Source organism: Hyperolius riggenbachi, chromosome 6, assembly GCF_040937935.1.
Source record: "Hyperolius riggenbachi isolate aHypRig1 chromosome 6, aHypRig1.pri, whole genome shotgun sequence".
Lineage (NCBI taxonomy): Eukaryota > Metazoa > Chordata > Amphibia > Anura > Hyperoliidae > Hyperolius > Hyperolius riggenbachi.
The window spans coordinates 186,902,075-186,928,903 of NC_090651.1; the positions used below are offsets into that span (position 1 = coordinate 186,902,075).

Consider the following 26,829-nt stretch of genomic DNA (forward strand, 5'->3'; position numbering starts at 1 on the left):
AGGCCCTTGAGGATGGATGGCTTCTCTAGCCAGTTGTACGCCGACAGACTGACTTCAGCAAACCCAGGAGGACCAGGAGGGCAGCAAAGATCACAAGCTGCTGCTAGTGCTCAAAAGGGAATGGTATTGGCAGTGTCCTTGGAGTGGGAACATTTTCTGACACCCATGCAGCAGCCCACAGAACAGCAATCGGGCAGTTCCACGTCCTCCAACACCAATCGCCTGGAGAAGATGGTCAAGGACTACATGTCAGATGGCTTAGCTGTGTTGAACAATCCATCTGCAGACAGACGGTGAGTGTGACAGCACAGAAGGACCATGGCAACTCACTCATAGTACCACAGTTTGATAGTGCTGCCCAAAAAATTATATGGATCCGTGGACCCGGGCAGTACTGGGAAGTGGGAACGCAGATTTTAGTACCTAAACACACGATACAACATGTTTTCCGGGGTCGGACTCTGAGGCACATACAGATGGTCCCGATCATCATCCTCATCATACAACTCTTCTCCTGAGTCTGACCCACCCACCACCTCTGCCACCCCAACATCCCCAGACACAGACCCCTCATCGTCCTCAACATTAACTTGGGATGCTGGCCTGAGCCCGACCTCCTCCTCCACATCAGGCCCCATCATCTCCTCAATGGCAGCCCTCAATAATCGCTCTGGTGCCGGACCGATGGACACAACGTTCTCCTCCGGGGAGGGCTGCTGCTGACCACTGGCTGCTGGGGTGGATGTTATAGCTTGCGTGGGGCGTTGGCTGTTGCTGTTGTTGGGAGTGCTGCTCACAGCGGAGGTCTCTGAGGAACTCATGGTGAGCTCATATAGTGGTTGACGTTGAGTGGAGTATTACTGATCCCAGCAATATACACACTGACTGGCAGAGTACGCAATGCTATATAGTGGTTGACGGTGAGGGAAGTACTACAGATCCCAGCAATATACACAGTGACTGGCAGTACAATGGTATGGGTGAGTGAGCAGAGTACTACAGATCCCAGCAATGCTATATAGTAATGGGGTGACTGAGTGAGCGGCAGTGTACTACTGTTCCCAGCAGACACAGAGTGGCAGTAAACACAATGCTATATAGTGTGGCTGAGTGAGCGGTGTACTACTGTTCCCAGCAGACACAGAGTGGCAGTAAACACAATGCTATATAGTGTGGCTGAGCGAGCGGTGTACTACTGTTCCCAGCAGACACAGAGTGGCAGTAAACACAATGCTATATAGTGTGGCTGAGCAAGGTACACAGAGTGGCAGTAAACACAATGCTATATAGTGTGGCTGAGCGAGTGGTGTAGTACTGTTCCCAGCAGACACAGAGTGGCAGTAAACAGAATGCTATATAGTGTGGCTGAGCGAGCGGTGTAGTACTGTTCCCAGCAGACACAGAGTGGCAGTAAACACAATGCTATATAGTGTGGCTGAGCGAGGTACACAGAGTGGCAGTAAACACAATGCTATATAGTGTGGCTTAGCGAGCGGTGTACTACTATTCCCAGCAGACACAAAGTGGCAGTAAACACAATGCTATATAGTGTGGCTGAGCGAGCGGTGTAGTACTGTTCCCAGCAGACACAGAGTGGCAGTAAACACAATGCTATATAGTGTGGCTGAGCGAGGTACACAGAGTGACAGTAAACACAATGCTATATAGTGTGGCTGAGCGAGCGGTGTACTACTATTCCCAGCAGACACAGAGTGGCAGTAAACAGAATGCTATATAGTGTGGCTGAGCGAGGTACACAGAGTGGCAGTAAACACAATGCTATATAGTGTGGCTGAGCGAGCGGTGTACTACTATTCCCAGCAGTGACACAATGACTGGGGGGACCCTGGCTAGCGTGGCTGGAGCGCAAACTACCCTGCCTGCCTACCCAAAGCTAAACCCACAGACAAATGGCGGAGATATGACGTGGTTCGGGTATTTATTTACCCGAACCATGTGACAGTTCGGCCAATCAGAGCGCGTTCGGGTCCGAACCACGTGACCCGTTCGGCCAATCACAGCGTTAGCCGAACGTTTGGGGAACGTTCGGCCATGCGCTCTTAGTTCGGCCATGTGGCCGAACGGTTTGGCCGAACACCATCAGGTGTTCGGCCAAACTCGAACATCACCCGAACAGGGTGATGTTCTGCAGAACCCGAACAGTGGCGAACACTGTTCGCCCAACACTACTCGCCACCAGTGATGCTCGGATACCCCTTTTTATTATTCGAGTTTGGTCGAATTCGAATAGTAAATTATTCGAATTCGGTCGAATATTCGAATATTTTTTGCTATTCGATTCGACCTCGGACTTCGAGCTCACTATTCGAGTCGGTATTCGAGCTCATTATTCGAGCTGACTATTCGAATTGGCCTTAAATAGCTTCCAACACTTGTTTTGAGGGTGAATGATGCAAGAAACATCTTTTTTCCCAAGTAACAACAGCAAGTGATTATGTGGGGATGTTCCTTTAAAAAAAAAGGTGGAAAGAGAAGAGAAGTTGTGTCCAAAATTCTGTTCAGTAGTGTATATACTTCTTCTTCTTCTTCTTCTATATCTTCTATATCTTCTTCTTCTTCTTCTTCTTCTTCTTCTTCTTCTTCTTCTTCATCTTCTTCTTCATCTTCTTCTTCATCTTCTTCTTCATCTTCTTCTTCATCTTCTTCTTCATCTTCTTCTTCATCTTCTTCATCTTCTTCTTCATCTTCTTCTTCATCTTCTTCTTCATCTTCTTCTTCATCTTCTTCTTCTTCATCTTCTTCATCTTCTTCTTCTTCATCTTCTTCATCTTCTTCTTCTATATCTTCTTTTTCTATATCTTCTTTTTCTATATCTTCTTTTTCTATATCCTCTTCTTCTTATTATTTTTCTATTTCGTCGTCTTCTTTTTCTATATCTTCTTCTTTTTCTATATCGTCTTCTTCTTCTTCATCACTTATTTCTCTTTTATATTTTTTTTTTTAAAGAAATGCAGCTATTTTTGAGCGTAATAAATAGCTGGTGGCGCACGCATGTTGGAAGCGCCATTGTATGTGCTCCCTGGCAGTGGAAACACACAGACAGCATGAGGTAAATTCAGCAGCAGCAGCAGGAGGAGGAGGATGATTGTGTGGCAGCAGGCAGTCAATGAGGCAGGCAGCGAGACATAATAGGCTGTGTGGTACCTAGCGGTGGTACCAGGCCGTAAATACACAGCATGAGGTTCCAGACAGCGGTCGTGAAGCCCACATCATGTCCAATACACAACTGGGACAACACAGTTTTCAACCCGGACACCTCTAAAAATAATATCACAAAGTATTAATAAAAAGAATATATATATTTTTTTTGTTTTTTTAAAGAATGCAGCTATTTTTGAGCGTAATAAATAGCTGGTGGCGCACGCATGTTGGAAGCGCCATTGTATGTGCTCCCTGGCAGTGGAAACACACAGACAGCAGGAGGTAAATTCAGCAGCAGGAGGAGGAGGATGAGTGTGTGGCAGCAGGCAGTCAGGTAGGTAGGCAGCGTGACATAATAGCCCTGGTACCTAGCGTTGATACCAGGGCTGTAAATAAACACAACAGGAGGTCCCAGACAGCGGTCGTGCAGCCCACATCGTGTCCAATACACAACTGGGACAACACAGTTTTCAACCCGGGCACCTCAGAAAAATTAAACCTTTTTTTTTTTTAATGGTTTACTTTTTTTTTTTTTTACAGCAAATTACACAAATATAGCTATTGTTGGACGTAATAGCTGGTGGCAGAGTGGCAGCAGAAGGTAATTCTGTGTACCCTGGCAGTGGGAAACACAGACAGACAGCAGCAGCAGCAGGAGGAATGGAGGAGTAATGAGAGTAGCTATTGTTGGACGTAATAGCTGGTGGCAGAGTGGCAGCAGAAGGTAATTCTGTGTACCCTGGCAGTGGGAAACACAGACAGACAGCAGCAGCAGCAGGAGGAATGGAGGAGTAATGAGAGTAGCTATTGTTGGACGTAATAGCTGGTGGCAGAGTGGCAGCAGAAGGTAAATCTGTGTACCCTGGCAGTCGGGAAACACAGACAGGCAGCAGCAGGAGGAATGGAGGAGTAGTGTGAGTGTGGCAGCAGGTAGGTAGGCAGCATGACATAATAGCCCTGGTACCTAGCGTTGATACCAGGGCTGTAAATAAACACAACAGGAGGTCCCAGACAGCGGTCGTGCAGCCCACATCGTGTCCAATACACAACTGGGACAACACAGTTTTCAACCCGGGCACCTCAGAAAAATTAAACCTTTTTTTTTTTTAATGGTTTACTTTTTTTTTTTTTTACAGCAAATTACACAAATATAGCTATTGTTGGACGTAATAGCTGGTGGCAGAGTGGCAGCAGAAGGTAATTCTGTGTACCCTGGCAGTGGGAAACACAGACAGACAGCAGCAGCAGCAGGAGGAATGGAGGAGTAATGAGAGTAGCTATTGTTGGACGTAATAGCTGGTGGCAGAGTGGCAGCAGAAGGTAATTCTGTGTACCCTGGCAGTGGGAAACACAGACAGACAGCAGCAGCAGCAGGAGGAATGGAGGAGTAATGAGAGTAGCTATTGTTGGACGTAATAGCTGGTGGCAGAGTGGCAGCAGAAGGTAAATCTGTGTACCCTGGCAGTCGGGAAACACAGACAGGCAGCAGCAGGAGGAATGGAGGAGTAGTGTGAGTGTGGCAGCAGGTAGGTAGGCAGCATGACATAATAGCCCTGGTACCTAGCGTTGATACCAGGGCTGTAAATAAACACAACAGGAGGTCCCAGACAGCGGTCGTGCAGCCCACATCGTGTCCAATACACAACTGGGACAACACAGTTTTCAACCCGGGCACCTCAGAAAAATTAAACCTTTTTTTTTTTTTTTTAATGGTTTACTTTTTTTTTTTTTTACAGCAAATTACACAGATATAGCTATTGTTGGACGTAATAGCTGGTGGCAGAGTGGCAGCAGAAGGTAATTCTGTGTACCCTGGCAGTGGGAAACACAGACAGACAGCAGCAGCAGCAGGAGGAATGGAGGAGTAATGAGAGTAGCTATTGTTGGACGTAATAGCTGGTGGCAGAGTGGCAGCAGAAGGTAAATCTGTGTACCCTGGCAGTGGGGAAACACAGACAGGCAGCAGCAGGAGGAATGGAGGAGTAGTGTGAGTGTGGCAGCAGGTAGGTAGGCAGCGTGACATAATAGCCCTGGTACCTAGCGTTGATACCAGGGCTGTAAATAAACACAACAGGAGGTCCCAGACAGCGGTCGTGCAGCCCACATCGTGTCCAATACACAACTGGGATAACACAGTTTTCAACCCGGGCACCTCAGAAAAATTAAACTTTTTTTTTTTTTTTTTAAGGTTTACTTTTTTTTTTTTTTTTACAGCAAATTACACAGATATAGCTATTGTTGGACGTAATAGCTGGTGGCAGAGTGGCAGCAAAAGGTAATTCTGTGTACCCTGGCAGTGGGAAACACAGACAGACAGCAGCAGGAGGAATGGAGGAGTAATGAGAGTAGCTATTGTTGGACGTAATAGCTGGTGGCAGAGTGGCAGCAGAAGGTAAATCTGTGTACCCTGGCAGTGGGGAAACACAGACAGACAGACAGCAGAAGGGTACACAGCAGCCCACTGTAGATGTAAAATGTGTGGCTGCAGGCGACGTAATAGTCAAAGTGAACCAGGCTGGCTTAGTGAGCAGGAGCCAGGAGGTGGTAAAGGGTGGTAAGGCACATTAACGATGGTTCTTCCGGCAGCCAGTTCATGTCCCCCTCTCGCCGACAACAGGGGCCAGGAACTCGCCTTTCACCCACGCCTGGTTCATCTTGAGAAACGTCAGTCTGTCCACAGACTTGTGAGACAGACGTGAGCGTTTCTCGGTGACCACGCCACCAGCTGCACTGAAGCAGCGCTCGGACAGCACGCTGGAAGGGGGGCAGGACAGCACTTCCAGGGCATACTGCGCCAGCTCGCTTTAGATCTCCAGGCGCTTGACCCAATACTCCATGGGATCAACAGGGGCATCGCTGTCAAGCCCGCTGTAGGACCCCATGTAGTCAGCCACCATTCGGGTCAGGCGCTGGCTGTGACCGGAGGAGGATGCTGCTGCATGCACCTCCTCTCTAGTCACTGCTGCCGGAGCCTCTACAGTCCTGTAGAGCTCGTTGCTGGGAGACAGCAGGTCTGTGGGGCGCTTGCTGCTGGATGCAGGCACCTGCTGCTGCCTCTGTGCTGGCTGGACAGTGGGGGTGGAAGGCTGGGGGAAGGCTTCCTCCAAGCGCTCAACAAGGGCCTGCTGCAAGCTCCTTATTTGTTGCGCTGGGTCTCCTCCTGCAGGCGGCAGGAACTGGCTCAACTTCCCCTTGAGGCGTGGGTCCAACATCATGCTGATCCAGATGTCCTCCCTCTGCTTCATCTGGATCACCCTGGGGTCCTTGCGCAGGCACGTCAGCATGTGTGCTGCCATTGGGAAGAGGCGGGCCACGTGTGCTGGCACATCGACGGCAGTGCTGTCCTCATCCTCCTCCTCTGCCGCCTCATCCTCTCTCCACCCCCGCACCAACTCAGCTGCGATGTGCTGATCCCCCTCATCAGCAGCAAGGTCAGGGACCTCCACCAAGTCCTCCTCCTCCTCCCCCTCAGAGGTGGACTGTGCAGCTGCTTGCCGCTCCTGCTGGTCCAAGGCTGCCGCTCCCTGTTCCAGCAAAGCATCGAGGGCCCTGTTCAGCAGACAAACCAGGGGCACCCACTCGCAGACCATAGCATGGTCCCTGCTCACCATGTTAGTGGCCTGCAGAAAGGGAGCCAGCACTAAGCACACCTGCTGCATGTGCCTCCAGTCATCATCGGGGACGATGGACGGGATGTTGCTGGTCTTGTCCCTTCTCTGAGCGGCGGAAACAGTGGCCTGGGCAAGGTACTGGTTGACAGCGTGCTTCTGTTCAACCAGACGCTCCAACATCGCCAGGGTGGAGTTCCAGCGAGTTGGAACGTCAAGGATCAGCCGATGGCGTGGCAGCTCCAGCTCCTTTTGCACATCTTCCAGGCTCGCACAGGCTGCAGCCGAGCGCCGGAAGTGATGCACAACGTTCCTTGCCATTTCCAGCAGTTCGCCCATCCCCTGGTAGGTGCGCAAGAACTTCTGCACCACCAGGTTCAGCACGTGGGCAAGACAGGGGATGTGGGTCAGGTTTCCCCTGTCTATTGCGGCAACCAGATTGGCCCCATTGTCGGCCACCACCTCTCCGACTCTGAGGCCTCTGGGGGTCAGCCAAATCCTCTCCTGCTCCTGGAGTTTGGCCAACACATGGGTTGCCGTCAGTTTGGTCTTCCCAAGGCTGACCAACTGCAGCAGCGCTTGGCAGTGGCGGGCCTTCACGCTGCTGCTGAGGCGGGGGGTTTGGCCAGGTGTGCTGGAGGATAGCAGAGGATCGGAGGAACCTGCTGCAGTTCCCCTGACCCTGCGGGGTGGCACCACCCACTGTGTTGCTGCTGCTGCTGTGCCCGCTGCTGCTCTCCCATCCTCACCCCCTTCCACCAAGCTGACCCAGTGGACAGTGAAGGACAGGTAGCGGCCTGTCCCGAAGCGGCTGCTCCAGGAGTCCATGGTGACGTGGACCCTTTCACCAACCCCGTGCTCCAGCCCTCGCTCCACATTGGCCATCACAAAGCGGTGCAGTGCAGGAATGGCCTTGCGGGCGAAAAAGTGTCTGCTGGGGAGCTGCCAGTCTGGGGCTGCACAAGCAAGCAGCGCACGCATGTCGCTCCCCTCCTGCACGAGCGTGTACGGCAGGAGTTGGGAGCACATGGCCCGTGCCAGCAAGCCGTTCAGCTGACGCATGCGACGGCTGCTGGGAGGCAGAGCCCTAACCACCCCCTGGAAGGACTCGCTCAAAAGGCTCTGGCGTGGCCTTTTGCTGGCACGGGAATCAGCGGACACAGCAGAGGAGGCCACTGAGGACTGGCTGCCAGAACAGGCCTCAGTGTCGGCGGCAGGAGTTGCAGAGGGGGGAGGAGCAGTGCGTTTCCGCACTCCTGCTGGTGCTGCTGGAGGAGCAGGAGGGCGGGTGGCTGCTGTTGCTGCTGCTGCTGCTGCTGAAGGCTGTGCAGTGATGGGTGTGGTGCCACTGCCAGCACCAGAGGCCTTCAGCCTCTGGAACTCCTCATGCTGGTGGAAATGTTTCGCAGCAAGGTGGTTGATGAGCGAGCTGGTGCTGAACTTTAAGGGGTCTGCACCTCTGCTCAACTTCCGCTGACAGTGGTTGCAAGTGGCGTACTTGCTGTACACTGTGGGCATGGTGAAAAATCGCCAGATTGGTGACAAAAACAACCCCCTACGGCTTGGACCCGCTTGCTGCCTGTCTCCCTGTGGTGGTTGGGGCGGGGGCTTGGGTGCGGCTGGTGGTACTGGCAGATGCTGCTGCTGCTGCTGCTGAGCCTGAGACACCAGCAGGCTGTGGGACCTGCCTACTGCTGCCAATGCTTGCAATGATGCGCCTCCTTGCAAGGCCCACAAGCGCATCCTCCTCCTCCTCCTCAGAGCTGCTGATGATGACATCCCCAGGTGCTGGTGGTGGCGGCACCCAGTCTTTGTCTGTCACCACGTCATCATCATCATCATCATCATCATCCTCCCCCTCCTGAAACATGTCCTGCTGGGATGATGACCCCCCAAACTCCTCTCCTGATGCATGGATGGGCTGCTTGACTGTCGCCACAGTCTTGCTGTCCAATCCCTCATCCCCCAAAGTGCCCATCAGCATCTCCTCCTCCAAATCGCCAACAACAGCAGACAATACCCTGATGGTGCCTGGGGTAAAAATACTGCTGAGTGACAGGTCGCCAACTTGTGACGGTGAACTGGCCTCCTCCCCAGGCCCTGCTGGGCGGCTGCTGCGAACAGGGGTGGTGGTGGTGAGGGTGGAGGCCTCGGATGCAGAGCTGATGGCGGGCTGCTCATCTTCCGTCATCAGTTGCACCACAGTGTCTGCATCCTTTTCCTCAATGGGACGTTTCCGACCCGGCTGGAGGAAAATAGGAGCAGGTACTACACGCTGCTGTTGCTGTGTCTCTGCAGCGTGAGTTGCTCCTGCTGGGCGGCGCCCAAGGCGTCCACGGCCAGTGGCTATAGGAGGATTGTTAGCCACTGACGCAGCTGCTGCTGCTGCTGCGGAACTGTGCATGGTGGCGCGGCCGCGGCTTGCCACAATGCTGCTCCCTCTCCTCTTGATTCCCTTGCTGCCCTTCCCCTTGCCCAAACCGCGCTGGCTGCCACTTCCAGACATCTTTGATGTTTTGGGCGTAAACAAAAAGTTTTTTAAAAGGGCGGGTGGAAAAGTGGGGTACTTTAATGGAGTGGGTTGGTGGGTGAGGTGACACTAATCACTAAGTGATTAGATCGCTGAGTGATTACTAGTACAGTACTAATACAAAATACAATAATTCAGTAATCAGTATAAGTGTGAACAGTGAACAGTGAGTGTGTCCCCTAGTACACTAACTAGAAAATACAATAATCAGTAGTAATCAGATTAAGTAGAAGGAAATAGAGTGTGTGTGTGTACTGAGTACACACACGCAGGAGCTAGCCTATGAACAGTGACTGAGTGTCCCTAGTAGTAAGTAGTAAGTAAGTGTACAACTAGAAATTACAATTAAAAACAGAGGACAGTCACAGGAGGACAGCTGCCCACACAGGCAAGGCCCTGAGGCCTAAAGCAGTGTAAGCTTGCCTGCAGCAGCTGTGTCTGTCTCTATGTAACACACAAGCTACTAACTAAAATACAATCTCTATCTAACTAACAACAATATAGGTGTGTATAGGAGGTGTATGTGAGCAAAAACGCTAGGTAGTTGACCACAATAAAGCTCTTGCTAAGCCAAAGCACAAAGGAGCAGATCTCTCTCTGTACAAAGTCAGGCAAGGACGGAAAAACGGAACATGGCGGCTGCTATTTATAGGGTAGGGGCTGGCCAGGATCCCCCTCTGTGATTGGCTGCCGTCAGAGGGCCTGGGAGCCCTCTGATTGGCTCTAAGGACATCAATCTGGGCTATGACGCTATTCGAGCTCGGTATTCGAGTTCACTCGAATAGCCCATTCGAGTAGCTGCAGCTATTCGAGCTTGGTATTCGAGCTTGAATAGCTGAAAAAAGAGCTCGAATATTCGAGCTACTCGAATATTCGAGCTCTGCTGAGCACCACTGCTCGCCACTGTCACATTACACCGATCCTTTGCTCACTGCACTGGCTAATAGTAGAATGGAGAATACTCTTCAAGATTGGACTGCTGACATTCAAATCCCTGCACAATCTGGGCCCTGGATACATGAAGAACTTGCTGAAGCTGCACCACACCTCTCACAACCTCAGATCAGCAAGTTCTATAAACTTGGTCACTCCCAGAGTGCACCTCAAAAAATCTGGAGACAGAGCCTTCTGTCATGCTGCCCCTACTCTTTGGAACTCCCTGCCACACCCAGTAAAGACAGCACCATCCCTGGAGCTATTCAAATCCAGACTGAAAATCCACCTGTTTAGCCTGGCATTTCCATACTTCTTCTTTCTCTGTACCACGATGGTCTGAGCCATGCTTATGCGCTTTGAGTCCTACGGGAGAAAAGCGCTTTACAAATGTTGTTTGTTGTTGTTGTTGTTGAAATCAGGGATGCTCGGATGTGTCTCATCCACGAATTCGGCAATCCGCGTGGTTGCAAAAAAAAAATTCACATTCGGGATTTTCATCCGCGTCCATGCAACCACGTGGATTTTCTGGCGTGAATGGCGTAATCACGCATGGATTCCCGCCCGGAGGCGGATTTTCTTTTAACGTTAATAACAAAGCCCCCATACATGCTACAATCCCCCAAATTGCATGGATTATCGAGGTGATAAGGGGCAACATAATTTTTTTTTAATGGCTTTTAAAGACAAATCACCACTGTAAATGGGGCTATTAATTGGTAATACGTGGTTTTAAAAAGGGATATACGCGTTAAGCAATCAAAGAGGTGAAGGCGAGTTCCAATGGCACTTGGCGGCGAAGGTACCGCTGGAGGATGATGAGTGGCTGACGCCAAAAAGGCCCCAGAGAGGTTTTTGTAATTTTTTTTTTGATTTTTTTTTTTTTTGCAGCAATTAGCAATGACATCGCAGCAGAGTTGTCAGTGGACACGGGCAGTGTGAACGCAGAGTGCAGTGGTGGTAGCGACTGAGTCAGGAGAAGGACTATGCGGGCGGTCAGTTCAGCAGCACAGAGGGACCACGGCAACATACTGGTAGTAGTAGTAGCAGCACAGCGTCATAGTGCTGGCCAAAAAATTAAATGCACCCGGTGACCCGGGCAGTGTGAACGCAGACAGAGTACATTGGTGGAAGCGAGTGAGTCAGGAGGAGGAGGACAATGCGGGCGGTAAGTTCAGCAGCAGCAGCACAGAAGGACCATGCCAACATACTGGTGGTAGTAGTAGTAGCACAGCGTCATAGTGCTGGCCAAAAAATTAAATGCACCCGGTGACCCGGGCAGTGATAACGCAGACAGAGTACATTGGTGGTACCATGGTAGCGACTGAGTCAGGAGGAGGAGGAGGACAAAGCGGGCGTTCAGTTCAGCAGCAGCAGCAGCAGCAGCAGCACAGAAGGACCATGCCAACATACTGGTGGTCAGAACTGGGACAAGGTCCTTCAGCACCCAAGGCTGAGACACCAAAGTGCGCCCCTCCATCCCTCCCCCCAGCCGTCACACACTGATCGCTACTAGACTAAGAGGCGCCCCAGGGCCCCCAACCTCCCTAATACCTTAATCTCTAGTTATCTGACTTGCAGTCACTGCCATGTATCCCCTTTTCCTATTTCTTTCTGCTTCAAACACAATTGGGAATGACAACTGAATCAATTGTGCGCCCCCTCCTACACTGCGCCCTGAGGCTGGAGCCTCTCCAGCCTCTGCCTCGGCCCGGCCCTGCTGGTGGTAGTAGTAGCAGCACAGCGTCATAGTGCTGGCCAAAAAATTAAATGCACCCAGTGACCCGGGCAGTGTGAACGCAGAGTGCAGCAGCGGGAAGCGACTGAGTCAGGAGGAGGAGGAGGACAATGCGGGCGGTCAGTTCAGCAGCAGCAGCACAGAAGGACCATGGCAACATACTGGTGGTAGTAGTAGTAGCACAGCGTCATAGTGCTGGCCAAAAAATTAAATGCACCTGGTGACCCGGGCAGTGATAACGCAGACAGAGTACATTGGTGAAAGCTACTGAGTCAGGAGGAGGAGGACAATGCGGGCAGTCAGTTCAGCAGCACAGAAGGACCATGGCAACATACTGGTGGTAGTAGTAGTAGCACAGCGTCATAGTGCTGGCCAAAAAATTAAATGCACACAGTGACCCGGGCAGTGTGAACGCAGAGTGTAGTAGCGACTGAGTCAGGAGGACAAAGCGGGCGGTCAGTTCAGCAGCTCAGAAGGAGGACCATGGCAACTTACTGGTAGTAGTACCATAACACCAAAAAATTAACCAAGGTAGGCACTAGGCAGGTAGTAACTGTCTTTATAAAGGCAGGCATAGTTAACAACAGCACATGCAGCAGCCACTTCATGTCCCCCTGTGTCCGACAATAGGGGCCAGGAACTCACCTTCCACTCAAGCCTGGTTGATTTTCAGGAAGGTGAGTTTGTCCACAGAGGCGTGGGAGAGCCGAGAGCGCTTCTCTGTGACCACGCCACCGGCCACACTAAAGCATCTCTCTGAGAGGACACTGGAAGGAGGGCAGGATAGGAGTTCCAGGGCGTACTGGGAAAGCTCGCTCCAGATGTCCAGTCTCTTGACCCAGTACTCCAAGGGGTCCACGGGGCTGTCGGTGTCATTGAGCCCGCTGGATGACCCCATATAGTCAGACACCATGGTGGTCAGTCGTTGCTTGTGCTGGTTGGTGGTGGATGCTGTGGCGGGCACCTCTGTTCTGGGCTGCTGCACTGCATACAGGCTCTTGCTTAGGCTCTTCAGGTCTCCGGGGCACCAGTTGCTGCTGCTGCTGCTGGTGGTGGTTGTTGTTGTGCTGCTAGTGGCAATGGCAGGCACCTCTTGCTGGCTTGGCAGAGCAGTTACAGTGGAGGTGGAAGGCTGGGGGAATGCTTCCAGTAGTCTGCGCACAAGGGCCTCCTTCAACTCCCTTGTGCGTTGCTCGGTGGTGGATGGCGTCATTAAGTCTCCCAGCTTCCCCTTCAGACGGGGATCAAGCATCAAGGTAATCCAGATGTCCTCCCTTGAACGCATCTGGATCACCCGGGGGTCCCTGTGAAGGCAGCGCAACATGTGCACAGCCATGGAAAACAAGTGGGCCCTGCCAGCAAGATCTTCCTCGTCCTCGCCATTGTTCCATAATGCATGCCTGTCCTCTTCCTGTGCCATGTCGTTGTCCTCCTCAAACCGCCATCCACGTACAACGCCTGCTGCACTCTGCTCCTCCTCCTCCTCCTCATTCAGGTTAGGGACCTCCAACTCTTCCACTACCTGCTGTGAGCCCTCCTCTGAGCTGGACTGTGCTGCCATCTGCTCCTGTTCTTCCAACTGCCTCAGGGCTTCATCCCCACGCTCAATTAAATTGTCCATTGCCTGCTCCAGTAGACAAACCAAGGGCACCCACTGGCACACAGAGGCCCGCTCCTCACTGACCATCTTGGTTGCCTCCAGGAAGGGACTCAGCACCAGGCATACTTGCTGCATCAGTGTCCACTGAGTGGCAGTAATCATGGGGACTTGCTTGTTGCTGGGGACACTTGGGTCTAGCATGTAGGCCCTAAGAGCCAGCCTGTGCTGACACAGCCGCTCTAACATGGTGTTCTGCCAACCCTTGAGGTGACCCCACCCAGCGCTCACTGTCATACAAGACAGGCAAAGGTATAAGGTGCAAAACATATACAGTATATAGATATCTGTGTTTATTAAGAATTATTAAGTATACAGCTTTAAATATGGTAAGCAGTAATCATCACAGAGGTAAAACATCAATACATTACCGGATATTGTAGCTCAACACTCCGTGACCGGGGGACCATCTACGATCATCAGGAGGTACCGGAATGCATACAAGACATCACACAACACGTCTGTCGTGGCACACGAGATCCCAAGCTCCTGGTATCTGCATATACCTTATATACAGTTCTGCCAAGAGCTTAGCACAAAGCGTGTCGGGTAAGCACGACCCCGTCGCCTCCTCCTATTGGTTAATAGCGCGGTATACTCGTGCTTGAGAGTCACATGTGACTACTAGTTAGAGTTAAGTTGTGTTTGTGCGAGCTTACGGTTATGCGCTTATTGAGCAATCACCTATGAGATACGCATGCTCAGTAACTTGTGTTTTCAGGGGGAGAATGCTTCATCAGCACTTCTGAACCAGTTTGTGCCACCTCTCATACCTCAAAATAAATAAGAGGATTCAGGGTCATATGCTGCTATCCTAGGCCCAAATGACCATGAAAGAGGTGCCAGCCTGTCTTATCTCACATTCCTTGAGATAACAGGAGGATTTACCATCTTAGGCCTCAATAGCCGTGAAATAGTTTCATATAAAGCGAGAGCCATTACTGTCTATTCTGAATATATATATGTGTATATACTGTACTATACTGTACTGTCTATATCCAGGCATACGTCACATTTTTGTCAGAATCGTATCACAATCGGTCCTTAATGGCTTTTGCTTGAATATGAAACCATCAATACTCGTCGCCTCTTACAGCATACATTATATGCCATGTAGCAATTCCATACAGATAGAATTACCACCACACCCATTACCACCAATAATGGATGTATCAAAAAGTTTAGCATTTGTGATGCCGATGGAGACCATCCCGTAAATACATCCCACCAATGATGGGAGGTAGCTTCAACAATAGCAGAATCAATTTTGACCAATTGATTTGCTATTACCGTGGTTTTGAGCATATGTGCCTCTACACTCTTGTTTAAAGACCTAATATAGTCTTTTACACTTTGTGACTGGTTAATAAGCGCATGTAACTTGGTCAAATTGAAATCCCAATTAGGGATTGATAATTTCGCTGGTTTCCATATCTTATTTACTGAATCAGTATCCTCTGTCATTAATATAAATGTTTCATTTTCCCACCTTAAGACAGACATATCATGTATGCAACCTGAGAATGGTACCTCCATTCTTGGCACTGCCGGTTGATCAGTTGCCATATAAACCACTTGTGGTGCTATTTCTACCATCCACCTGTAGTTAGTTGGCCTAATGGTCCACTCACAGACATTTACAGTGTTCTGTAACAAACAAGGTTCATATACAGAAGACTGTAAATTACAGATTTTTCCCTCCAAAGTTTTATCACAAAAAGGTAAATCATGAGTCCGGTTATACTCATCTATAACATCACCATTAAATTTGGGTACCCAAAAATGTTGATTACCTGGGGGTCCCATTAATAATAACCACACTACAACTTTACACATTACACTACTTTTAGTAACATTGTAAAGTGTTAATTGTCCCATGCAAAATGTATCATTGCACATCACTTTGGGTGCTTTGATATCTATCCAGTGATCAGTTCTTATCATGGAACTGAACACGGTCCTCCAAACCTCCTCACATCCAGTCAACAACATAGTTTGAAATAACCCTTTCTGTTGTTGCTGTTGTAAGGTTTGCATGGAACAGATAGTCCAGTTTACAATTCTAGTTATATCAACATCTGTTTCATACATAACAGAGGCACTTGCGTTAATTAAATCAAGCAAATCATCATCTATTTTAGCTTGTAATTTTGAATGACGCCCATATAGTTGGCATCCATTTAGCTTGTAAAGTTAAGACATTATTTATTTTACTTCCAGCGTTATGCAATCTATTTGCTAATGTTTCAATATACAGACTATTAAGAGTTCCAGTCAATGTCCCATATCCTCCTAACAATGAGTCATACCACTCTCTCCGTATTTAGTGTGGTTTAGAACAGTTTATGGCAGCTGGAAACGTGCATGAATCACAGTCTTTTAGGCATGTTGCCCCACCTTTGCACAAGTGGAAGGTAGTCTCTTTATATGCCCAGGGTCCACTTTAGCATCCATCATATCCACAAATATCAAAGTAGGCCCCACCGAGACATGTTCCATTGAAAGTAGCATTGAGAACGTCACATGCTTGCCTAGCATTATAGGTAAAGTTTCTCTGTAAACAACCCTTGGTTTTTTAATTAATTATTGCGCCACAGTCTAAACAAATCTATGTGATGGATCTACCGCCAGTCTCTGGGGTCGCTGCAGTGGTTTCCAATATTAGTTACAATGTTCAAGTTTAACTGCTGCGCTCACCAGATTCTGTACCTAGTTTTTTGAAAGGCTGCAGTATATCTTACAAAAGTCCTCAAGAATTAATTCAGAAGATATTTTCCATCCACCTTTAGGATCACTGTTAGAGGTTCAGTGGGAGAATACAGTTGGATTCACCACTCCTAGAAAAATACAGAAATTCTCCACATAGGGTGATAACGTTCAGATTATCAATAATATGCAACACACCACCAAAAAGTGCTCCAGTGAGTTGTGAAGGCTGATGACACGAAATTCATAGACCCACACCCCTTTTCCTTATATGCTCACCAAATTCAGACCACCTTAATTAATGGTGGATTTTAGGCAGTGTTCATCTCCTAATATACATGGTAAAAGTCCTGCAAGGAAAACAATTCTCGACATAGGGTAATACTGTTCAAATAAAATTAAATTAAAATAAACTCCTCAGTGATGTCACTTTGTGAAAACCGTGCTCTCATTCCATGCCGTGGGGGTCCCACTCCCCACACAACAATATGCTCACCAGATAGAGCCCACCTCTATAGACAGGTGGAAACAGCGCTCAGTACAGCCTTACGAACAAAATTCTCTCACTCCTGTTCATAAAATTTAACCTCTCCTGAGGTCTTTTATTCGGATAGATCTCAAAGTAAAACAAATAAAAGAAAACATAGCGTAAAACTGCAAATGCTTGCCTCTGGACGCACATAGAAACACACTTACGCATCCAGGGCAAGTTCAAGCATGTCACAAATCACTCCCACCGATGCCCATCCGCTGAAGTGTGAAGGATGTCCCGCTCCGCGGCGTCCCGCTCTATTCCTTCCTCCAGCCGAATAGCTAGTGTGATTCCGCGCTAGTAACGGTGACCGGCCGGTCCACTCGCTTCCGGGTGTGCGCGTGACGTCAGACGTTAAGCTCCGCCCGGGACGCCGCGGAGCGGGACATCCTTCACACTTCAGCGGATGGGCATCGGTGGGAGTGATTTGTGACATGCTTGAACTTGCCCTGGATGCGTAAGTGTGTTTCTATGTGCGTCCAGAGGCAAGCATTTGCAGTTTTACGCTATGTTTTCTTTTATTTGTTTTACTTTGAGATCTATCGGAATAAAAGACCTCAGGAGAGGTTAAATTTTATGAACAGGAGTGAGAGAATTTTGTTCGTAAGGCTGTACTGAGCGCTGTTTCCACCTGTCTATAGAGGTGGGCTCTATCTGGTGAGCATATTGTTGTGTAGGGAGTGGGACCCCCACGGCATGGAATGAGAGCACGGTTTTCACAAAGTGACATCACTGAGGAGTTTATTTTAATTTAATTTTATTTGAACAGTATTACCCTATGTCGAGAATTGTTTTCCTTGCAGGACTTTTACCATGTATATTAGGAGATGAACACAGCCTAAAATCCACCATTAATTAGGGTGGTCTGAATTTGGTGAGCATATAAGGAAAAGGGGTGTGGGTCTATGAATTTCGTGTCATCAGCCTTCACAACTCACTGGAGCACTTTTTGGTGGTGTGTTGCATATTATTGATAATCTGAACGTTATCACCCTATGTGGAGAATTTCTGTATTTTTCTAGGAGTGGTGAATCCAACTGTATTCTCCCACTGAACCTCTAACAGTGATCCTAAAGGTGGATGGAAAATATCTTCTGAATTAATTCTTGAGGACTTTTGTAAGATATACTGCAGCCTTTCAAAAAACTAGGTACAGAATCTGGTGAGCGCAGCAGTTAAACTTGAACAACCCTTGGTTTTATTTCCCCACACGAAAGTCACCGTGGATCCCCTGTATCGGTTACTCGAATACTTGAAGTCCATGCATTAACGCCACAACTTTCCAACCACACGATACCAAGGATTCCAAGGACAATGCCATAGACATGGAGATCAATCTGCAAAAAACCCAAACAAGTGTGACTTATTCTTGCAAATAACATTTTTCCTGTGGGATATATTCCCACTTTTCCTGTTCTGGCCTCCAGCAGAGTTCGGTCCTTGCCTACTGCAATCACATCTGCTGGAGGAGGCGGTCCTTGGGGATTCTGACCCACATTTTAGCCCTAACATTTACTGTATTAGTAGAACCAAAATATTCATCACCCTTTACTGATGGGCTTCCCTCTCTACAAATAAAGGAATTAGGGTCCCTTTACACTTAATCAGCTGCTGTTAACTGTAATCAAAATAACAACTGATGTAAAGTCCAGCGTCCGTGTCCCCCTATGGCCTCTTTCACACTATACACTGAAAAAACATTGAAATCTTTTCACAATGCATCGCCATTGGGGAAAAAACAACAAAAAACAACAAAAAACAAAAACAAACAACAAAATTGTATGCGTACTAATGCATACCAGCGCATTAAGTGTAAAAGGGTCCTCAGGAGAACCTGGGCTATACAACTCTTTGGCCTGTGTATACACAGTGTCCTCCCCTAAAAACTTTAACCCATCCTCTCTCCTTTTCCAATAATTAACTCACTATTTCCCAGGTTAATCATGATTGCTTTAATTTATTCAAGAATAGTCGGAGTCAATTGCTCCTTCTATCACTATAGCTCCTTTCTGAGCAAAACTGGATTGGGTAGCTATTTGCCCATAATGTTAGTCAGGTATTTTACATCCTATACCTGTGGGAATGGTTGTAACCTGTGAGGGGTTAATGATAACAACTTCTAAAGCATGCAAATCCAACCCAGCTGATACAGGTTTTCCCCTATATGGAGCTACCCTTATGCATTTTTCAATAAGAAATCGTTTCTACTTTAACCGCCCCACCAGCTAGTTTCTGGTATAAACAAAAATCTGTTATATTCACAGTTTGTTTGTATTATTCTAAACTAGCATATGCATACATTCTAGCATCTTTAACAGAGGTATTCTTGAACATATAATACACTCTATATCAGTAAGGTCTCAAAGCAAACTTCATACAATTCATTAGAAACAACTCAATTCACACTTCATCATCAACACATTCTGCCACTTCACGCCATTCAGCTAATCAGTACAACATTCAACCCTAGAGAAACCAGGCATTTCTCTGCAAGACAAACAAATCTCATTTAACCCTCTGGGCGATACAATTATATCGCCCAAGAGGTGGCGCAGCACTATTTTTTAATTTTTTTTATTTTTTAAATCATGTAGCGAGCCCAGGGCTCGCTACATGATAGCCGCAGCGCAGCGGCATCCCCCCACCCACTCCGATCGCCTTCGGCGATCAGAGTAAGCAGGAAATCCCGTTCAGAACGGGATTTCCTGCTGGGCTTCCCTGGTCGCCATGGCGACGGGGCGGGATGACGTCACCGACGTCATGGACGTCGTGACGTCATAGGGAGTTCCGATCCACCCCACAGCGCTGCCTGGCACTGATTGGCCAGGCTGCGCAAGGGTTTGGGGAGGGGGGGGGCTGCGCGGAACGGCGGGTAGCGGCGGATCGGCGGCGAGCGGCGGCGATCGGAAGTTACACGCAGCTAGCAAAGTGCTAGCTGCGTGTAACAAAAAAAAAATTATGCAAATCGGCCCAGCGGGGCCTGAGAAATCCTCCTGCGTGACATACCCCGAGCTCAGCTCGGGATTATCGCTCAGGAGGTTAATAACTAATGACCTTAGCCCGTTTAAAAAAAAAAAACAAGCTAGGCCTTTCGCTGCGCATGCATGTGCCCACTGTGCACATGCACCTGCCACGCGTGTGCCCTCATACACCGTTGCGCACACGCCGCCGCCTCTGGCCCTATCCCCCCTCAACTTTTCCCCAGTGTTTCTGCGCCCCTCCCTGCACATGTGCAGTGCAAAAAAAAAAAAAAAAAAAAAAAAAAAACTCTGAATAGACGCAGAGACACAGGCATATTATATAAAAAAGTTTTTCCAGTCTAATTACGCAATATTTTCATGCTACATTGCCATAATAGACTTCAGAATTCTATTTTTTTTTTCACACAGTCTCATCTAATCTAGCTTTCAGCTCAACAGGTAAACAATTTCACTCCTGCACAATTATAGCTAGAAACCAAGGGAAAAAATTGCTGGCACAAATGTCACCGTGACATCACAATCACATTTCACCCTGTAACCAAACAAGTGAGCATTTGCAGGGATTTGGAAGTTCTAGCAAAACCCAGCACAACACACAGTGCTGCACCAAACACACAACGCACACACACACAAGAAAGTTGCTTTACTATTTCTCACCTCTTTAACCATTTATTTTATCAAACAAGATGCATGTCCCATGAAGTAAGAATTAAAGGTCAATATTTTTTTTGTACAGCATGTACTCCTGAATGAAAAATAATGCTTGCCAAGTGCCCCCAACTGAGGAGAGCAGCATCTCACACTCACTGGCTCGCACACATTCCTTAGGAGCACTCACCGCCCGTGCACAAATGTTTTTTTTCCAAACATTCCTCTATGCATTCAATTAAACAAAACCAGACAATATGAATACACAATTAATGAGGACTCACTATAATGGATTCACCATATAAAACATTCACTAGAAACAACAAAGTTAACCCACCTGTCTTGTCCAGATTATATTACCATTTCAACTCTGCCAGTGCAGTCAGGTACTGTCACTTTAAGAAATTTGCTTTACAAGTTTAACCACAGCACTCCAAGTTTCTGTGGAGAATATACTCCAAAATCTACGCAACAAAAACACAGACTGTATTAAAAACCGTAGTAGTAAGAGCTGAGATTCACTGTCAGGTTACTCTCTGTCCCTTTTTCCCATCCCTATTTTATCATCAAAAATATGGGGTTTTCCTTAAAAGGGACAAAAACAGCAGTAACAACCTAAAGAAAGTTCCCATCTATTCCTAATCTTTTCAAATGGAACAAAATACATTTGTGCTAAACACTTCCAGAAAACAAAACAAAAATAACAAAACAAAAAACAATTACTTCACTAAACCTGATATACTTATATCAAACCCAGTTCAATGCACATTGTCCTATTTCTTGTGCAATGATCAGTGGCAGAGTTTGGCTTCCTTTTATTTACAGAAGCTCCCTGCTCCACTGATAACAATCCAAAATGTGTCATCACAGGAGCCTCTTCCCCAGCTACTTCCTCCAGTACATTTATTTTACCAGCTGCAGATTCTGTTACATGTTGGTATTTATCTGCAGCTGCCTGTGATGACACTTGTGCAACTATCACTCTGTCATCCTACTCTAGTTCCTTTTTCTAACAGGAATACCCTCAAGTAATGTAACATTGAGGGTTTCTGATTCTTTCAACTTACACAATCTTTGTTGAAGCTTTCTATAAGCTGTCAACAACATCCCACTATGCCGCCCGAGAGCGACATCATGTCCCGCCTTAACAGGGCCCCCCTCTAGAGTCTTATCTACATCTAGAGAGAGCAACAACATCACCCGCTTCAACGGGGACCCCCCCCTAGAGTCTTATCTACATCTAGGGAGAGCAACAACATCACCCGCTTTAACGGGGACCCCCCTCAAGTACTTTAACAACATTGAGAGGTTCAACAACATCACCCGCTTTAACGGGGACCACCCCTCAAGTACTTTAACAACATTGAGAGGTTCAACAACATCACCCGCTTTAACGGGGACCACCCCTCAAGTACTTTAACAACATTGAGAGGTGCAAAATCTTTGAGCTTACCTTCCCACGATTCTGCTAAACCATGATTAACCATTACTTGAGCTAAAATATGGTAGGGACTCTCGATCCAGCCGGGAATCTCCACCTTATCATCATTTTTGGATCTGTCTTTCTTTCTGAACATGATTACCCCTTTTGGCAGAATGCCAAATGGTTAATACTTTGGTCAGAGGTGCCCCTCACAAGCTTGGGCTATCACACTAAATATCACAGTAAAAGGCAATTGGCAATTTGAGTTATCCAACTTTAAAACTACTTATAAGCCCCAACTTGTATCATATTTGGACCAGTGGTGCTCCTTGATATATACTCTGTATATTTTAAAATACAACTCCCTCAGTACAACAGTATTATTTTTATATAGAGTTGTACTTTTTGGCAGAATGCCAAATGCCTAAGATTTCGGTCAGAGGTGCCCCTCGCGAGTTTGGACTACCTCCCCAAATATCCTGGCACAAATATTTTTCCAAGAAAACTTATCTGATTTTGAAACTAGGTGGATGCACCGATCTACCCCAAATTTTGGGTAGTGGTGCCCCTCCCCTAGAAGACTCTTCTGTTAATAGCACAAATGCAGCACAAAAACAGAACAAAAGTTATAAACTTTTGAAACAATTTGGTAATTCGCCAACTTCTCCAAAATATACTAAAAATCAATTGTAAACACTTTATATATTTTAAATTGCCAATACCTGCAATCATTATTCAACAAAAAGACAGATCCCATCCTCGTCGCCAAATTTATGTTCTGCCAACCCTTGAGGTGACCCCACCCAGCGCTCACTGTCATACAAGACAGGCAAAGGTATAAGGTGCAAAACATATACAGTATATAGATATCTGTGTTTATTAAGAATTATTAACCTGCCTGGCGTTCTATTAAGATCGCCAGGCAGGCTGCGGGAGGGTTTTTTTTTAATAAAAAAAAAACTATTTCATGCAGCCAACTGAAAGTTGGCTGCATGAAAGCCCACTAGAGGGCGCTCCGGAGGCGTTCTTCCGATCGCCTCCGGCGGCCAGAATAAACAAGGAAGGCCGCAATGAGCGGCCTTCCTTGTTTTGCTTACATCGTCGCCATAGCGACGAGCGGAGTGACGTCATCGACGTCAGCCGACGTCCTGACGTCAGCCGCCTCCGATCCAGCCCTTAGCGCTGGCCGGAACTTTTTGTTCCGGCTACGCTGGGCTCAGGCGGCTGGGGGGACCCTCTTTCGCCGCTGCTCGCGGCGGATCGCCGCAGAGCGGCGGCGATCAGGCAGCACACGCGGCTGGCAAAGTGCCGGCTGCGTGTGCTGCTTTTTATTTCAGCCAAATCGGCCCAGCAGGGCCTGAGCGGCAGGCTCCGGCGGTACTGGACGAGCTGAGCTCGTCCAGACCGCCCAGCAGGTTAAGTATACAGCTTTAAATATGGTAAGCAGTAATCATCACAGAGGTAAAACATCAATACATTACCGGATATTGTAGCTCAACACTCCGTGACCGGGGGACCATCTACGATCATCAGGAGGTACCGGAATGCATACAAGACATCACACAACACGTCTGTCGTGGCACACGAGATCCCAAGCTCCTGGTATCTGCATATACCTTATATACAGTTCTGCCAAGAGCTTAGCACAAAGCGTGTCGGGTAAGCACGACCCCGTCGCCTCCTCCTATTGGTTAATAGCGCGGTATACTCGTGCTTGAGAGTCACATGTGACTACTAGTTAGAGTTAAGTTGTGTTTGTGCGAGCTTACGGTTATGCGCTTATTGAGCAATCACCTATGAGATACGCATGCTCAGTAACTTGTGTTTTCAGGGGGAGAATGCTTCATCAGCACTTCTGAACCAGTTTGTGCCACCTCTCATACCTCAAAATAAATAAGAGGTTTCAGGGTCATATGCTGCTATCCTAGGCCCAAATGACCATGAAAGAGGTGCCAGCCTGTCTTATCTCACATTCCTTGAGATAACAGGAGGATTTACCATCTTAGGCCTCAATAGCCGTGAAATAGTTTCATATAAAGCGAGAGCCATTACTGTCTATTCTGAATATATATATGTGTATATACTGTACTATACTGTACTGTCTATATCCAGGCATACGTCACATTTTTGTCAGAATCGTATCACACATGGCCAGAGTCGAATTCCAGCGAACTGGCATGTCGATGATCAGCCGGTGTTGTGGCCTTCCATACTGCTGCTGTAAGGTGGGCAAGAGTGCAGAGGCAGTGGCTGACAGGCGGAAAAAGCGTACCACCGCCCGGGCATCCTGCAGCAGCTCGCTCATCCCCTGGTAGGTGCGCAAGAAGCGCTGCACCACAAGATTGAGCACGTGGGCCAAGCAGGGGATGTGCTGGAGGTTTCCCTGCTGCACTGCTGTCACCAGGTTGGCCCCGTTATCGGCTGCCACATACCCCACTTCCAGGCCTCTGGGGGTCAGCCACCTCCGCTTCTGCTTCCTGAGGGCGGCCAGGACGTTGGTGGCCGTAAGCCTCTCTTTCCCCAGGGTCACCAATTTTAAAAGGGCTTGGCAGTGCCGAGGCTTGGCGCTGCTGCTGCCGAGGCGGGCTTGCTTTCCGGGTGCAGAGGGAATGTCGTGACACGACCCTTCTGCATCCCCCCTGATCCCGCGTGGTGGCACCACTAGCTGGGCTGATGCGCTCTTGTCCTCCCTCCCTTCCATCAGTGTCACCCAATGGGCCGTAAAGGACAGGTAGCGACCTGTCCCAAATCTGCTACTCCACGAGTCCATGGTCACGTGGACCCGCTTGCCCACAGAGTAGTCCAGGGAACGGGCCACGTTTTCCACCACAAACTTGTGGAGTGCTGGGATCGCGCTCCTGCTGAAATAGTGGCAACTGGGGACTTGCCACTCGGGGATGCCAAATTGGAGCAGCGTCCGCATGGCGCTCCCCTCCTGCACCAGGGAGTAGGGAAGCAGCTGTGATGCCATGGCCCGGGCCAGCAAGCCATTTAGTTTGCGGATCCGCCTGTGGCTTGGAGGCAGAGGCTTGGTCAGACCCTGAAAGGTGTCGCTCAGCAGGGTCTGACGACGCTGGGATGCAGGGGAGACAGAGGAGAGAGACGAGCAATGGCTGCCAGCCTCAATTTCTGTGTCCTGAGTAGCCGAGGTGGAAGAGCGCTTGCGTGCTACTACTGCTGCTGCTGTGGGGGATTCACGACCCTGAGGGAGGGATGATGCTGCTGCGCTGGTGGGCTTTCTGCTCTCAGGAACCCCTGCCAGCAGTGCCTGCTTCCTCTTAAACTCCGCATACTCGCGGCAGTGGCGGCTTCTCAGGTGGCCTTGGATGGATGAGGTACCCATCTTGCTCAGACTTTTCCCACGGCTCAATCTTTTGCTGCATAACCTGCACACCGCATACCTTTTGTCATCAGTACATTCCTCAAAGCAATCCCACACTGGTGACTTTAATTTACTGCAGCCCCCACTAGCAGAGGGTGCAGCGGAACAATGTGTGGTAGTAGTTGCCGGGGGTTGCATGGTGGTGGTGCCGGCTGAAGCAGTGTCCTGTCTACTTCCTCCACGCCCACTGCTGCCGATGCCCCTGCCCCTGCCTGACATATGGCGATATCCTTGCCTAGGCCGAGGTGACTCGTCATCCTGCTCTGACCATTCTTCCCCGGACTCAGCAGGCTGCGCATAGTTAGGGTCCACAACGTCGTCATCATCAGCAGCATCATCATAATCCAGCTCTTCCTCTGACTCCCCCGCCTCCTCTTCTGTCCCTACATCCCCAGACACAGACCCCTCTTTTTCATCACCAGAACTCAACAACGATGTCAATCTCTGCCACATCAGTCCCCAGTAAGTCCTGAGCTTCTTGCATCAGCAGGTTCCCAGATGCCGGACTGAGGGACAGAACGCTGTCATCCTGGGAGGGCTGCTGACCAGTGGGTGCTGGGGTGGATGTCACAACAAGCGTGGGACGTTGGCTGCTGCTGCTGCTGCTGCTGCTTGGAGTGGTGCTCACAGTAGAGGTCTGGGAGGAAGTCATGATTGCCATGAGTACGTCAGGTTCCATTTGCTCAACCACCACACGGGGCCAGAAACTTTAAAATATTTGGACAATGGCGTCCACTGACTCGGCCCAGGCTTTGCTGCCCCCCTTTCTGCTGCATCACGACCACGTACAGCTGGGCGTCCTCTCCCTGGACGTGGAGCAGTCCCAGAAGTGGCTGAGGCAATTGAACTCCCTTTCCTCTCACCCCGCGAAACCCTGCCAGACATGTTGCTAGTAATGAATCACTGGATGCAGTGGGCACAGTACAAGGTCACTGAAGGATGCACCAGGCACAGTACAACGGCACTGAAGGATGCAGTGGGCACAGTACAAGGTCACTGAAGGATGCAGTGGGCACAGCAGTGGGCACTGGATATACAACTAGGTCACTGAAGGATGCAGTGGGCACAGTACAAGGTCACTGAAGGATGCAGTGGGCACAGCAGTGGGCACTGGATATACAACTAGGTCACTGAAGGATGCAGTGGGCACAGTACAAGGTCACTGAAGGATGCAGTGGGCACAGCAGTGGGCACTGGATATACAACTAGGTCACTGAAGGATGCAGTGGGCACAGCAGTGGGCACTGGATATACAACTAGGTCACTGAAGGATGCAGTGGGCACAGCAGTGGGCACTGGATATACAACTAGGTCACTGAAGGATGCAGTGGGCACAGTACAAAGTCACTGAAGGATGCAGTGGGCACAGCAGTGGGCACTGGATATACAACTAGGTCACTGAAGGATGCAGTGGGCACAGTACAAGGTCACTCAAGGATGCAGTGGGCACAGCAGTGGGCACTGAATATACAACTAGGTCACTGAAGGATGCAGTGGGCACAGTACAAGGTCACTGAAGGATGCAGTGG

General features: G+C 48.9%; 1 long non-coding RNA gene across 1 annotated transcript; it reads right to left on the reverse strand.

Annotated features, from left to right (window-relative positions):
* Nucleotides 1-18,057: 18,057 nt before the first annotated feature.
* Nucleotides 18,058-23,811, reverse strand: LOC137522620 (uncharacterized). The gene is made up of 3 exons (XR_011022363.1): nt 23,400-23,811; nt 20,833-20,959; nt 18,058-18,203 (listed from the first exon to the last, which is right to left on the reverse strand). It is a non-coding gene; the product is annotated as an uncharacterized lncRNA (long non-coding RNA).
* Between the last annotated feature and the right edge of the window lie 3,018 nt (nt 23,812-26,829).